This window comes from Vipera ursinii (genome assembly GCF_947247035.1).
Source record: "Vipera ursinii genome assembly, chromosome: 15".
NCBI classification, from domain to species: Eukaryota; Metazoa; Chordata; class Lepidosauria; order Squamata; family Viperidae; genus Vipera; species Vipera ursinii.
The window spans coordinates 9660815-9673792 of NC_139528.1; positions in this window are offsets into that span (position 1 = coordinate 9660815).

Sequence of the window (12978 nt, forward strand, 5' to 3'; positions counted from 1 at the left end):
TTTTTGGTCTTCGGGGAGGAGGGGGAACATGAATATGTGTTTGTTTTTTGAATTTGAGATCTTTCTGCAATGGGCACTTTTCATACTATAAGCAATTTTTCCTAACAAATGCAAGATATAACATTGGCAATCTCCGCAAGGAAACATCAGAATTGCTCAACTCATGGTTTTTTGGTCTTCGGGGAGGAGGGGGAACATGAATATGTGTTTGTTTTTCGAATTTGAGCTCTTTCTGCAATGGGCACTTTTCATACTATAAGCAGTTTTTCCTAACAAATGCAAGATATAACATGGGGTATCTCCGCAAGGAAACATGAGATCTGCAAACGTTATGGTTTTTTGGTCTTCGGGGAGGATGGGGAACATGAATATGTTTTTGTTTTTCGAATTTGAGCTCTTTCTGCAATGGGCACTTTTCATGCTATAAGCACTTTTTCCTAACAAATGCAAGATATAGCATTGGCTATCTCCGCAAGGAAACATCAGATCTGCACAACTCATGGTTTTTTGGTCTTCGGGGAGGCTGGGGAACATGAAAATGTGATTGTTTTTCGAATTTGAGCTCTTTCTGCAATGGGCACTTTTCATACTATAAGCAGTTTTTCCTAACAAATGCAAGATATAACATGGGCTATCTCCGCAAGGAAACATGAGATCTGGAAAAGTTATGGTTTTTTGTTCTTCGGGGAGGATGGGGAACATGAATATGTGTTTGTTTTTCGAATTTGACCTCTATCTGAAATGTGCACTTTTCATGCTCTAAGCAGTTTTTCCTAACAAATGCAAGATATAACATTGGCTATCTCCGCAAGGAAACATCAGATCTGCACAACTCATGGTTTTTTGGTCTTCGGGGAGGAGGGGGAACATGAATATGTGATTGTTTTTCGAATTTGAGCTCTTTCTGCAATGGGCACTTTTCATGCTATAAGCAGTTTTTCCTAACAAATGCAAGATATTACATTGGCTATCTCCGCAAGGAAACATCAGATCTGCACAACACCTGGTTTTTTGGTCTTCGGGGAGGATGGGGAACATGAAAATGTGTTTGTTTTTCGAATTTGACCTCTATCTGAAATGGGCACTTTTCACGCTATAAGCAGTTTTTCCTAACAAATGCAAGATATAACATGGGCTATCTCCGCAAGGAAACATGAGATCTGCAAAAGTTATGGTTTTTTGGTCTTCGGGGAGGATGGGGAACATGAATATGTGTTTGTTTTTCGAATTTGACCTCTATCTGAAATGAGCACTTTTCATGCTCTAAGCAGTTTTTCCTAACAAATGCAAGATATAACATTGGCTATCTCCGCAAGGATACATCAGATCTGCACAACTCATGGTTTTTTGGTCTTCGGGGAGGAGGGGGAACATGAAAATGTGTTTGTTTTTCGAATTTGACCTCTATCTGAAATGGGCACTTTTCATGCTTATAAGCAGTTTTTCCTAACAAATGCAAGATATAACATGGGATATCTCCGCAAGGAAACATCAGATCTGCACAACTCATGGTTTTTTGGTCTTCGGGGAGGAGGGGGAACATGAATATGTGTTTGTTTTTTGAATTTGAGATCTTTCTGCAATGGGCACTTTTCATACTATAAGCAATTTTTCCTAACAAATGCAAGATATAACATTGGCAATCTCCGCAAGGAAACATCAGAATTGCTCAACTCATGGTTTTTTGGTCTTCGGGGAGGAGGGGGAACATGAATATGTGTTTGTTTTTCGAATTTGAGCTCTTTCTGCAATGGGCACTTTTCATACTATAAGCAGTTTTTCCTAACAAATGCAAGATATAACATGGGGTATCTCCGCAAGGAAACATGAGATCTGCAAACGTTATGGTTTTTTGGTCTTCGGGGAGGATGGGGAACATGAATATGTTTTTGTTTTTCGAATTTGAGCTCTTTCTGCAATGGGCACTTTTCATGCTATAAGCACTTTTTCCTAACAAATGCAAGATATAGCATTGGCTATCTCCGCAAGGAAACATCAGATCTGCACAACTCATGGTTTTTTGGTCTTCGGGGAGGCTGGGGAACATGAAAATGTGATTGTTTTTCGAATTTGAGCTCTTTCTGCAATGGGCACTTTTCATGCTATAAGCAGTTTTTCCTAACAAATGCAAGATATAACATTGGCTATCTCCGCAAGGAAACATCAGATCTGCACAACTCATGGTTTTTTGGTCTTCGGGGAGGATGGGGAACATGAATATGTGATTGTTTTTCGAATTTGAGCTCTTTCTGCAATGGGCACTTTTCATGCTATAAGCAGTTTTTCCTAACAAATGCAAGATATAACATTGGCTATCTCCGCAAGGAAACATCAGATCTGCACAACTCATGGTTTTTTGGTCTTCGGGGAGGATGGGGAACATGAATATGTGTTTGTTTTTCGAATTTGAGATCTTTCTGCAATGGGCACTTTTCATACTATAAGCAGTTTTTCCTAACAAATGCAAGCTATTACATTGGCAATCTCCGCAAGGAAACATCAGATCTGCTCAACTCATGGTTTTTTGGTCTTCGGGGAGGAGGGGGAACATGAATATGTGTTTGTTTTTCGAATTTGAGCTCTTTCTGCAATGGGCACTTTTCATACTATAAGCAGTTTTTCCTAACAAATGCATGATATAACATGGGCTATCTACGCAAGGAAACATGAGATCTGCAAACGTTATGGTTTTTTGGTCTTCGGGGAGGATGGGGAACATGAATATGTTTTTGTTTTTCGAATTTGAGCTCTATCTGAAATGAGCACTTTTCATGCTCTAAGCAGTTTTTATAACAAATGCAAGATATAACATGGGCTATCTCCGCAAGGAAATATGAGATCTGCAAAAGTTATGGTTTTTTGGTCTTCGGGGAGGAGGGGGAACATGAATATGTGTTTGTTTTTTCAAATTTGAGATCTTTCTGCAATGGGCACTTTTCATGCTATAAGCAGGTTTTCCTAACAAATGCAAGATATACCATGGGCTATCTCCGCAAGGAAACATGAGATCTGCAAAAGACATGGTTTTTTGGTCTTCGGGGAGGAGGGGGAACATGAATATGTGATTGTTTTTCGAATTTGAGCTCTTTCTGCAATGGGAACTTTTCATACTATATGCAGTTTTTCCTAACAAATGCAAGATATAACATGGGCTATCTCCGCAAGGAAACATGAGATATGCAAACGTTATGGTTTTTTGGTCTTCGGGGAGGTTGGGGAACATGAATATGTTTTTGTTTTTCGAATTTGAGCTCTATCTGAAATGAGCACTTTTCATGCTCTAAGCAGTTTTTCCTAACAAATGCAAGATATCATTGGCTATCTCCGCAAGGAAACATCAGATCTGCACAACTCATGGTTTTTTGGTCTTCGGGGAGGATGGGGAACATGAATATGTGATTGTTTTTCGAATTTGAGCTCTTTCTGCAATGGGCACTTTTCATACTATAAGCAGTTTTTCCTAACAAATGCAAGATATAACATGGGCTATCTCCGCAAGGAAACATCAGATCTGCAAAAGTTATGGTTTTTTGTTCTTCGGGGAGGATGGGGAACATGAATATGTGTTTGTTTTTCGAATTTGACCTCTATCTGAAATGTGCACTTTTCATGCTCTAAGCAGTTTTTCCTAACAAATGCAAGATATCATTGGCTATCTCCGCAAGGAAACATCAGATCTGCACAACTCATGGTTTTTTGGTCTTCGGGGAGGATGGGGAACATGAATATGTGATTGTTTTTCGAATTTGAGCTCTTTCTGCAATGGGCACTTTTCATACTATAAGCAGTTTTTCCTAACAAATGCAAGATATAACATGGGCTATCTCCGCAAGGAAACATGAGATCTGCAAAAGTTATGGTTTTTTGTTCTTCGGGGAGGATGGGGAACATGAATATGTGTTTGTTTTTCGAATTTGACCTCTATCTGAAATGTGCACTTTTCATGCTCTAAGCAGTTTTTCCTAACAAATGCAAGATATAACATTGGCTATCTCCGCAAGGAAACATCAGATCTGCACAACTCATGGTTTTTTGGTCTTCGGGGAGGAGGGGGAACATGAATATGTGATTGTTTTTCGAATTTGAGCTCTTTCTGCAATGGGCACTTTTCATGCTATAAGCAGTTTTTCCTAACAAATGCAAGATATTACATTGGCTATCTCCGCAAGGAAACATCAGATCTGCACAACACCTGGTTTTTTGGTCTTCGGGGAGGATGGGGAACATGAAAATGTGTTTGTTTTTCGAATTTGACCTCTATCTGAAATGGGCACTTTTCACGCTATAAGCAGTTTTTCCTAACAAATGCAAGATATAACATGGGCTATCTCCGCAAGGAAACATGAGATCTGCAAAAGTTATGGTTTTTTGGTCTTCGGGGAGGATGGGGAACATGAATATGTGTTTGTTTTTCGAATTTGACCTCTATCTGAAATGAGCACTTTTCATGCTCTAAGCAGTTTTTCCTAACAAATGCAAGATATAACATTGGCTATCTCCGCAAGGATACATCAGATCTGCACAACTCATGGTTTTTTGGTCTTCGGGGAGGAGGGGGAACATGAAAATGTGTTTGTTTTTCGAATTTGACCTCTATCTGAAATGGGCACTTTTCATGCTTATAAGCAGTTTTTCCTAACAAATGCAAGATATAACATGGGATATCTCCGCAAGGAAACATCAGATCTGCACAACTCATGGTTTTTTGGTCTTCGGGGAGGAGGGGGAACATGAATATGTGTTTGTTTTTTGAATTTGAGATCTTTCTGCAATGGGCACTTTTCATACTATAAGCAATTTTTCCTAACAAATGCAAGATATAACATTGGCAATCTCCGCAAGGAAACATCAGAATTGCTCAACTCATGGTTTTTTGGTCTTCGGGGAGGAGGGGGAACATGAATATGTGTTTGTTTTTCGAATTTGAGCTCTTTCTGCAATGGGCACTTTTCATACTATAAGCAGTTTTTCCTAACAAATGCAAGATATAACATGGGGTATCTCCGCAAGGAAACATGAGATCTGCAAACGTTATGGTTTTTTGGTCTTCGGGGAGGATGGGGAACATGAATATGTTTTTGTTTTTCGAATTTGAGCTCTTTCTGCAATGGGCACTTTTCATGCTATAAGCACTTTTTCCTAACAAATGCAAGATATAGCATTGGCTATCTCCGCAAGGAAACATCAGATCTGCACAACTCATGGTTTTTTGGTCTTCGGGGAGGCTGGGGAACATGAAAATGTGATTGTTTTTCGAATTTGAGCTCTTTCTGCAATGGGCACTTTTCATACTATAAGCAGTTTTTCCTAACAAATGCAAGATATAACATGGGCTATCTCCGCAAGGAAACATGAGATCTGGAAAAGTTATGGTTTTTTGTTCTTCGGGGAGGATGGGGAACATGAATATGTGTTTGTTTTTCGAATTTGACCTCTATCTGAAATGTGCACTTTTCATGCTCTAAGCAGTTTTTCCTAACAAATGCAAGATATAACATTGGCTATCTCCGCAAGGAAACATCAGATCTGCACAACTCATGGTTTTTTGGTCTTCGGGGAGGAGGGGGAACATGAATATGTGATTGTTTTTCGAATTTGAGCTCTTTCTGCAATGGGCACTTTTCATGCTATAAGCAGTTTTTCCTAACAAATGCAAGATATTACATTGGCTATCTCCGCAAGGAAACATCAGATCTGCACAACACCTGGTTTTTTGGTCTTCGGGGAGGATGGGGAACATGAAAATGTGTTTGTTTTTCGAATTTGACCTCTATCTGAAATGGGCACTTTTCACGCTATAAGCAGTTTTTCCTAACAAATGCAAGATATAACATGGGCTATCTCCGCAAGGAAACATGAGATCTGCAAAAGTTATGGTTTTTTGGTCTTCGGGGAGGATGGGGAACATGAATATGTGTTTGTTTTTCGAATTTGACCTCTATCTGAAATGAGCACTTTTCATGCTCTAAGCAGTTTTTCCTAACAAATGCAAGATATAACATTGGCTATCTCCGCAAGGATACATCAGATCTGCACAACTCATGGTTTTTTGGTCTTCGGGGAGGAGGGGGAACATGAAAATGTGTTTGTTTTTCGAATTTGACCTCTATCTGAAATGGGCACTTTTCATGCTTATAAGCAGTTTTTCCTAACAAATGCAAGATATAACATGGGATATCTCCGCAAGGAAACATCAGATCTGCACAACTCATGGTTTTTTGGTCTTCGGGGAGGAGGGGGAACATGAATATGTGTTTGTTTTTTGAATTTGAGATCTTTCTGCAATGGGCACTTTTCATACTATAAGCAATTTTTCCTAACAAATGCAAGATATAACATTGGCAATCTCCGCAAGGAAACATCAGAATTGCTCAACTCATGGTTTTTTGGTCTTCGGGGAGGAGGGGGAACATGAATATGTGTTTGTTTTTCGAATTTGAGCTCTTTCTGCAATGGGCACTTTTCATACTATAAGCAGTTTTTCCTAACAAATGCAAGATATAACATGGGGTATCTCCGCAAGGAAACATGAGATCTGCAAACGTTATGGTTTTTTGGTCTTCGGGGAGGATGGGGAACATGAATATGTTTTTGTTTTTCGAATTTGAGCTCTTTCTGCAATGGGCACTTTTCATGCTATAAGCACTTTTTCCTAACAAATGCAAGATATAGCATTGGCTATCTCCGCAAGGAAACATCAGATCTGCACAACTCATGGTTTTTTGGTCTTCGGGGAGGCTGGGGAACATGAAAATGTGATTGTTTTTCGAATTTGAGCTCTTTCTGCAATGGGCACTTTTCATGCTATAAGCAGTTTTTCCTAACAAATGCAAGATATAACATTGGCTATCTCCGCAAGGAAACATCAGATCTGCACAACTCATGGTTTTTTGGTCTTCGGGGAGGATGGGGAACATGAATATGTGATTGTTTTTCGAATTTGAGCTCTTTCTGCAATGGGCACTTTTCATGCTATAAGCAGTTTTTCCTAACAAATGCAAGATATAACATTGGCTATCTCCGCAAGGAAACATCAGATCTGCACAACTCATGGTTTTTTGGTCTTCGGGGAGGATGGGGAACATGAATATGTGTTTGTTTTTCGAATTTGAGATCTTTCTGCAATGGGCACTTTTCATACTATAAGCAGTTTTTCCTAACAAATGCAAGCTATTACATTGGCAATCTCCGCAAGGAAACATCAGATCTGCTCAACTCATGGTTTTTTGGTCTTCGGGGAGGAGGGGGAACATGAATATGTGTTTGTTTTTCGAATTTGAGCTCTTTCTGCAATGGGCACTTTTCATACTATAAGCAGTTTTTCCTAACAAATGCATGATATAACATGGGCTATCTACGCAAGGAAACATGAGATCTGCAAACGTTATGGTTTTTTGGTCTTCGGGGAGGATGGGGAACATGAATATGTTTTTGTTTTTCGAATTTGAGCTCTATCTGAAATGAGCACTTTTCATGCTCTAAGCAGTTTTTCCTAACAAATGCAAGATATAACATTGGCTATCTCCGCAAGGAAACATCAGATCTGCACAACTCATGGTTTTTTGGTCTTCGGGGAGGATGGGGAACATGAATATGTGTTTGTTTTTCGAATTTGAGATCTTTCTGCAATGGGCACTTTTCATACTATAAGCAGTTTTTCCTAACAAATGCAAGCAATTACATTGGCAATCTCCGCAAGGAAACATCAGATCTGCACAACTCACGGTTTTTTGGTCTTCGGGGAGGAGGGGGAACATGAATATGTGTTTGTTTTTCGAATTTGAGCTCTTTCTGCAATGGGCACTTTTCATACTATAAGCAGTTTTTCCTAACAAATGCATGATATAACATGGGCTATCTACGCAAGGAAACATGAGATCTGCAAACGTTATGGTTTTTTGGTCTTCGGGGACGATGGGGAACATGAATATGTTTTTGTTTTTCGAATTTGAGCTCTTTCTGCAATGAGCACTTTTCATGCTATAAGCACTTTTTCCTAACAAATGCAAGATATAACATTGGCTATCTCCGCAAGGAAACATCAGATCTGCTCAACTCATGGTTTTTTGGTCTTCGGGGAGGAGGGGGAACATGAAAATGTGTTTGTTTTTCGAATTTGACCTCTATCTGAAATGGGCACTTTTCATGCTATATGCAGTTTTTCCTAACAAATGCAAGATATAACATGGGCTATCTCCGCAAGGAAACATGAGATCTGCAAAAGTTATGGTTTTTTGGTCTTCGGGGAGGATGGGGAACATGAATATGTGTTTGTTTTTCGAATTTGACCTCTATCTGAAATGGGCACTTTTCATGCTCTAAGCAGTTTTTCCTAACAAATGCAAGATATAACATTGGCTATCTCCGCAAGGAAACATCAGATCTGCACAACTCATGGTTTTTTGTTCTTCGGGGAGGCGGGGGAACATGAATATGTGTTTGTTTTTCGAATTTGAGCTCTTTCTGCAATGGGCACTTTTCATGATATAAGCAGGTTTTCCAAACAAATGCAAGATATACCATGGGCTATCTCCGCAAGGAAATATGAGATCTGCACAACTCATGGTTTTTTGGTCTTCGGGGAAGCGGGGGAACATGAATATGTGATTGTTTTTCGAATTTGAGCTCTTTCTGCAATGGGCACTTTTCATGCTATAAGCACTTTTTCCTAACAAATGCAAGATATAGCATTGGCTATCTCCGCAAGGAAACATCAGATCTGCACAACTCATGGTTTTTTGGTCTTCGGGGAGGCTGGGGAACATGAAAATGTGTTTGTTTTTCGAATTTGACCTCTATCTGAAATGGGCACTTTTCATACTATAAGCAGTTTTTCCTAACAAATGCAAGATTTAACATTGGCTATCTCCGCAAGGAAACATCAGATCTGCTCAACCCATGGTTTTTTGGTCTTCGGGGAGGATGGGGAACATGAATATGTGTTTCTTTTTCGAATTTGAGCTCTTTCTGCAATGGGCACTTTTCATACTATAAGCAGTTTTTCCTAACAAATGCAAGATATAACATGGGCTATCTCCGCAAGGAAACATGAGATCTGCAAAAGTTATGGTTTTTTGTTCTTCGGGGAGGATGGGGAACATGAATATGTGTTTGTTTTTCGAATTTGACCTCTATCTGAAATGAGCACTTTTCATGCTCTAAGCAGTTTTTCCTAACAAATGCAAGATATAACATTGGCTATCTCCGCAAGGAAACATCAGATCTGCACAACTCATGGTTTTTTGTTCTTCGGGGAGGCGGGGGAACATGAATATGTGTTTGTTTTTCGAATTTGAGCTCTTTCTGCAATGGGCACTTTTCATGATATAAGCAGGTTTTCCAAACAAATGCAAGATATACCATGGGCTATCTCCGCAAGGAAATATGAGATCTGCACAACTCATGGTTTTTTGGTCTTCGGGGAAGCGGGGGAACATGAATATGTGATTGTTTTTCGAATTTGAGCTCTTTCTGCAATGGGCACTTTTCATGCTATAAGCACTTTTTCCTAACAAATGCAAGATATAGCATTGGCTATCTCCGCAAGGAAACATCAGATCTGCACAACTCATGGTTTTTTGGTCTTCGGGGAGGCTGGGGAACATGAAAATGTGTTTGTTTTTCGAATTTGACCTCTATCTGAAATGGGCACTTTTCATACTATAAGCAGTTTTTCCTAACAAATGCAAGATTTAACATTGGCTATCTCCGCAAGGAAACATCAGATCTGCTCAACCCATGGTTTTTTGGTCTTCGGGGAGGATGGGGAACATGAATATGTGTTTCTTTTTCGAATTTGAGCTCTTTCTGCAATGGGCACTTTTCATACTATAAGCAGTTTTTCCTAACAAATGCAAGATATAACATGGGCTATCTCCGCAAGGAAACATGAGATCTGCAAAAGTTATGGTTTTTTGTTCTTCGGGGAGGATGGGGAACATGAATATGTGTTTGTTTTTCGAATTTGACCTCTATCTGAAATGAGCACTTTTCATGCTCTAAGCAGTTTTTCCTAACAAATGCAAGATATAACATTGGCTATCTCCGCAAGGAAACATCAGATCTGCACAACTCATGGTTTTTTGGTCTTCGGGGAGGATGGGGAACATGAATATGTGATTGTTTTTCGAATTTGAGCTCTTTCTGCAATGGGCACTTTTCATGCTATAAGCAGTTTTTCCTAACAAATGCAAGATATACCATGGGCTATCTCCGCAAGGAAACATGAGATCTGCAAAAGACATGGTTTTTTGGTCTTCGGGGAGGATGGGGAACATGAATATGTGATTGTTTTTCGAATTTGAGCTCTTTCTGCAATGGACACTTTTCATGCTATAAGCAGTTTTTCCTAACAAATGCAAGATATAACATTGGCTATCTCCGCAAGGAAACATCAGATCTGCACAACCCATGGTTTTTTGGTCTTCGGGGAGGAGGGGGAACATGAATATGTGTTTGTTTTTCAAATTTGAGCTCTTTCTGCAATGGGCACTTTTCATGCTATAAGCAGTTTTTCCTAACAAATGCAAGATATACCATGGGCTATCTCCGCAAGGAAACATCAGATCTGCACAACTCATGGTTTTTTGGTCTTCGGGGAGGCGGGGGAACATGAATATGTGTTTGTTTTTCGAATTTGATTTCTATCTGAAATGGGCACTTTTCATGCTATAAGCAGTTTTTATAACAAATGCAAGATATAACATGGGCTATCTCCGCAAGGAAATATGAGATCTGCAAAAGTTATGGTTTTTTGGTCTTCGGGGAGGAGGGGGAACATGAATATGTGTTTGTTTTTTCAAATTTGAGATCTTTCTGCAATGGGCACTTTTCATGCTATAAGCAGGTTTTCCTAACAAATGCAAGATATACCATGGGCTATCTCCGCAAGGAAACATGAGATCTGCAAAAGACATGGTTTTTTGGTCTTCGGGGAGGATGGGGAACATGAATATGTGATTGTTTTTCGAATTTGAGCTCTTTCTGCAATGTGCACTTTTCATACTATAAGCAGTTTTTCCTAACAAGTGCAAGATATAGCATTGGGTATCTCCGCAAGGAAACATCAGATCTGCACAACTCATGGTTTTTTGGTCTTCGGGGAGGCGGGGGAACATGAAAATGTGTTTGTTTTTCGAATTTGACCTCTATCTGAAATGGGCACTTTTCATGCTATCAGCACTTTTTCCTAACAAATGCAAGATATAACATGGGATATCTCCGCAAGGAAACATCAGATCTGCTCAACCCATGGTTTTTTGGTCTTCGGGGAGGAGGGGGAACATGAATATGTGTTTGTTTTTCGAATTTGAGCTCTTTCTGCAATGGGCACTTTTCATACTATAAGCAGTTTTTCCTAACAAATGCAAGATATAACATTGGCAATCTCCGCAAGGAAACATCAGATCTGCTGAACTCATGGTTTTTTGGACTTCGGGGAGGAGGGGGAACATGAATATGTGTTTGTTTTTCGAATTTGACCTCTATCTGAAATGGGCACTTTTCATGCTTATAAGCAGTTTTTCCTAACAAATGCAAGATATAACATGGGATATCTCCGCAAGGAAACATGAGATCTGCAAAAGTTATGGTTTTTTGGTCTTCGGGGAGGATGGGGAACATGAATATGTGTTTGTTTTTCGAATTTGACCTCTATCTGAAATTAGCACATTTCATGCTATAAGCAGGTTTTCCTAACAAATGCAAGATTTAACATTGGCTATCTCCGCAAGGAAACATCAGATCTGCTCAACCCATGGTTTTTTGGTCTTCGGGGAGGAGGGGGAACATGAATATGTGTTTCTTTTTCGAATTTGAGCTCTTTCTGCAATGGGAACTTTTCATACTATAAGCAGTTTTTCCTAACAAATGCAATATATAACATGGGCTATCTCCGCAAGGAAACATGAGATCTGCAAATGTTATGGTTTTTTGGTCTTCGGGGAGGTTGGGGAACATGAATATGTTTTTGTTTTTCGAATTTGAGCTCTATCTGAAATGAGCACTTTTCATGCTCTAAGCAGTTTTTCCTAACAAATGCAAGATATCATTGGCTATCTCCGCAAGGAAACATCAGATCTGCACAACTCATGGTTTTTTGGTCTTCGGGGAGGATGGGGAACATGAATATGTGATTGTTTTTCGAATTTGAGCTCTTTCTGCAATGGGCACTTTTCATACTATAAGCAGTTTTTCCTAACAAATGCAAGATATAACATGGGCTATCTCCGCAAGGAAACATGAGATCTGCAAAAGTTATGGTTTTTTGTTCTTCGGGGAGGATGGGGAACATGAATATGTGTTTGTTTTTCGAATTTGACCTCTATCTGAAATGTGCACTTTTCATGCTCTAAGCAGTTTTTCCTAACAAATGCAAGATATAACATTGGCTATCTCCGCAAGGAAACATCAGATCTGCACAACTCATGGTTTTTTGGTCTTCGGGGAGGATGGGGAACATGAATATGTGATTGTTTTTCGAATTTGAGCTCTTTCTGCAATGGGTACTTTTCATGCTATAAGCAGTTTTTCCTAACAAATGCAAGATATAACATTGGCTATCTCCGCAAGGAAACATCAGATCTGCACAACTCATGGTTTTTTGGTCTTTGGGGAGGATGGGGAACATGAAAATGTGTTTGTTTTTCGAATTTGACCTCTATCTGAAATGGGCACTTTTCATGCTATAAGCAGTTTTTCCTAACAAATGCAAGATATAACATGGGCTATCTCCGCAAGGAAACATGAGATCTGCAAAAGTTATGGTTTTTTGGTCTTCGGGGAGGATGGGGAACATGAATATGTGTTTGTTTTTCGAATTTGACCTCTATCTGAAATGAGCACTTTTCATGCTCTAAGCAGTTTTTCCTAACAAATGCAAGATATAACATGGGATATCTCCGCAAGGATACATCAGATCTGCACAACTCATGGTTTTTTGGTCTTCGGGGAGGAGGGGGAACATGAAAATGTGTTTGT